This window comes from Anopheles aquasalis, chromosome Y (genome assembly GCF_943734665.1).
Source record: "Anopheles aquasalis chromosome Y, idAnoAquaMG_Q_19, whole genome shotgun sequence".
NCBI lineage: Eukaryota > Metazoa > Arthropoda > Insecta > Diptera > Culicidae > Anopheles > Anopheles aquasalis.
In genome coordinates this window covers 5,008,826-5,011,325 of record NC_064879.1, presented here as the reverse complement: position 1 = coordinate 5,011,325, position 2,500 = coordinate 5,008,826, and the positions used below count along the sequence as shown (strand labels likewise).

The following is a 2,500-nucleotide window of genomic DNA, read 5'->3' as shown; positions in this document are numbered from 1 at the left end:
TCTCTCTCTCTCTCTCTCTCTCTCTCTTTTTCCCTCCTTTCCTTATTTTCTTCTTTCTTTCTTTCTTTCTTTTCTTTCTTTCTATCTCTTTTTCACACACCAACACACACGCACACTATGTCCTGCAATTTTACTGCTTTCCCTTCGCGGATCTACGACAGTTCTCACGTTTGATCGCCACCAATGGTCCATACCAGCCCAGAACGTGGTCCTTTTGGTTGCCTACTAGAAGGGAACAGATGAGATCGTAACGGCACCAAAAAACAACTACCTACTACTACTACTACCAACACCGCCATAACCTAACAAACATTCGGAGAAAGAAACAGAGGAAGAAAGGAGAGAGAGAGAGAGAGAGAGAGAGAGAGAGAGAGAAGAGGAGAAGAACGAGGAGCACGAGGAGTGCATTTTTTGCGATCGAACCAACGGAAGGAAGTCTGTTGGTTCCGCTCGTTCGACTCCTTCGCTCTTGCCACACACACACACACACACACCCACGCACACACTGGCGTACGCCTGGTGCATCCACGCAGTGCCCGCGCGCCCCTGGGGGTCCTGGAGGCCAGGGAGATGGTTCGCACGCTTGCTCCGATCGCACTCACCGTCAGTGCCGTACTGCCGGTGCCGTGCCGGTTTGGGGCCACCGCCCATAATCCGTGGCATCCAAGGCCTCCACCACCACCACCACCACCACCACCGTCGCTAGCGATATCAACACAGAGACACCGAGGGCAGTTGTAGGGCGCGGTGCCTGGATGGTCTTCGATCCAACAGCCGCAGACTGTTGGCCTCCTCCTCCTCCTCCTCCTCCTTCTGACAAGGGTGCAGTGCGGTGCCAGGCGGTAGGTCCTTACTATCTCCACTGCGGAACGTCCCTCCGTCGTCTCCGGGGGCCGACTGGGTGCAGGTGCCATTCACCAGCGCGCGCGTTAGCGCACGAAGCTCGGCAGCTCGGAACATTGGTGAACACCGCTCACCGGGCGTGGATGTAATTGTTGGTGCTGGCGCTGGTATCGCTCCATGCTCCAAGGACCACTTCAAGGACTACTGTGCGCACTTTTCGGCCTACATTCCGGCGAGCTGCCAAACTGCCAGCGCGGGCATCGCAGCGAGCAGAGAACGGCGAATCGTCGGTCGGTCGGTCGGTCGAATGAATGGCGCCCCCGGCGCCCTGACCTAGTTTGCAGTTTGTGCGCATCCTTCGGCACGCGGGCCGTTGTTGATTTCGGTTGCGGATTTCCCCCCCGCGGGGCTCTCTGACTTTGTTTTACTTTTTATTGATCCTTCTCCTGGGAACGTATAAGAACAAAAAAAACAAAGCCACAAAGCCCCCTGCACACAGTAGTTACACACAGGACAGAAACACACAAACAAATACACGTACACACACACACACACACACACACACAGAAGAAATACGCAACAAGGTGAGAGATGGTTAGGTAGAGAATTCGTGTATATTTATCTTATCCGGGGGGGTGGAAAAACAAAATAAAAATGAACAAGGTTTTAAAGGGGAGGGGGTGATGAAAACGCCCGTGGTGGGGATTTACGGGTGGGGTAGGAGATGTGATGAATGCGGGTGATGCGGATGCGGAACGGATTTCGCCGTGGCCGCGCGTGATCACGGTCCACACATCTCACGGGGGGGTGGAAATGGGAGTTGGTTGGATCGATTTGCCTTGCCTTGCCTTGCCCAGTCAGCGTCTAAACCCTTCAGCTTCCTCCTACTCCAACCAACTGCCTTCTCTTACCGTTACGTCCTAACGAATCAACAAACCAGCTCCCGGACCCACTCGGATCAACCCCCACCCGTACTCGGCCAGATATTGCTGTCCTGCTGTGTTTCTACTTCTTTCTCGTGTAACCCCGGATGTAGTTTGCCCCTTTAAACTATACCCTACCATCTCCCCCCCCCCCCCTTCCCGCCGCATCACAAATCCTTCTACCCTTCCGCTGCCCAAACAAAAAACCTATGCAAACGTATATCGACTAAGGTTGCGCCCCGGCAGCCTGCTGATGCCTGCACTGCTTACAACGAGCGCGCGCGTAGAACTTGCTAGCAAAAAAAAAAAAAAGGGAATCTGTTCGGGGATGTGGTGTGGTGGGTTAATAGAGGTATGAATTGGCTATGATTTGCGCGATGAAATCCATTGCATTGCCCCGACGAGGAGGGGGGTCACCTTCGGTAATACGGTTGATATGGTGTGGGTGGTGTTGGTGGTGGTGGTGGGGATGTGTCACTTCAACTAGCTATCACACGGTACTATTTACACTGTCTCACTGTCTCGCGGGTTCAGAGTTTCGGGAGTAGTCGGTCTCTCTGCCCTATTTCTGTTGTTCTTGTTCTTGTTTTGAAACTGTTCGCACAGACGCTCGCGCAAAAACGCACATATGCCAGTACACACGCACCGTCGCTACACGCATCTGTGGCTGGGAAGGTAGGGAAACGATAGAGCAAACGAGCGAAAGAGAGAGAAAGAGTGTGAGAGAGAGAGAG

The 2,500-nt window shown here is 53.6% G+C and overlaps 2 protein-coding genes across 5 annotated transcripts in view; both read right to left on the bottom strand.

Moving 5' to 3' along the window:
- The window catches only part of LOC126579686 (splicing factor, proline- and glutamine-rich-like), a 6,360-nt gene extending 5,699 nt beyond the window's left edge, over positions 1-661 (bottom strand). For 3 of the 4 annotated variants that reach the window (XM_050243220.1, XM_050243221.1, XM_050243223.1), the window contains exons 1-2: positions 503-652; positions 1-222 (exon numbers count right to left, since the gene is read on the bottom strand). The exon at positions 1-222 is cut by the window's left edge and continues 189 nt beyond it. The gene's annotated coding sequence lies outside the window, so the exon portion shown is untranslated. Of the gene's footprint in view, positions 223-502 lie in introns of all 4 variants that reach the window. The other variant, XM_050243226.1, reaches the window with a different exon arrangement.
- Positions 662-1,448: 787 nt separating this feature from the next.
- Positions 1,449-2,500, bottom strand: part of LOC126579747 (all trans-polyprenyl-diphosphate synthase PDSS1) — a 33,763-nt gene continuing 32,711 nt past the window's right edge. The window contains exon 9 of the mRNA XM_050243298.1: positions 1,449-2,500. This exon is cut by the window's right edge and continues 2,941 nt beyond it. The gene's annotated coding sequence lies outside the window, so the exon portion shown is untranslated.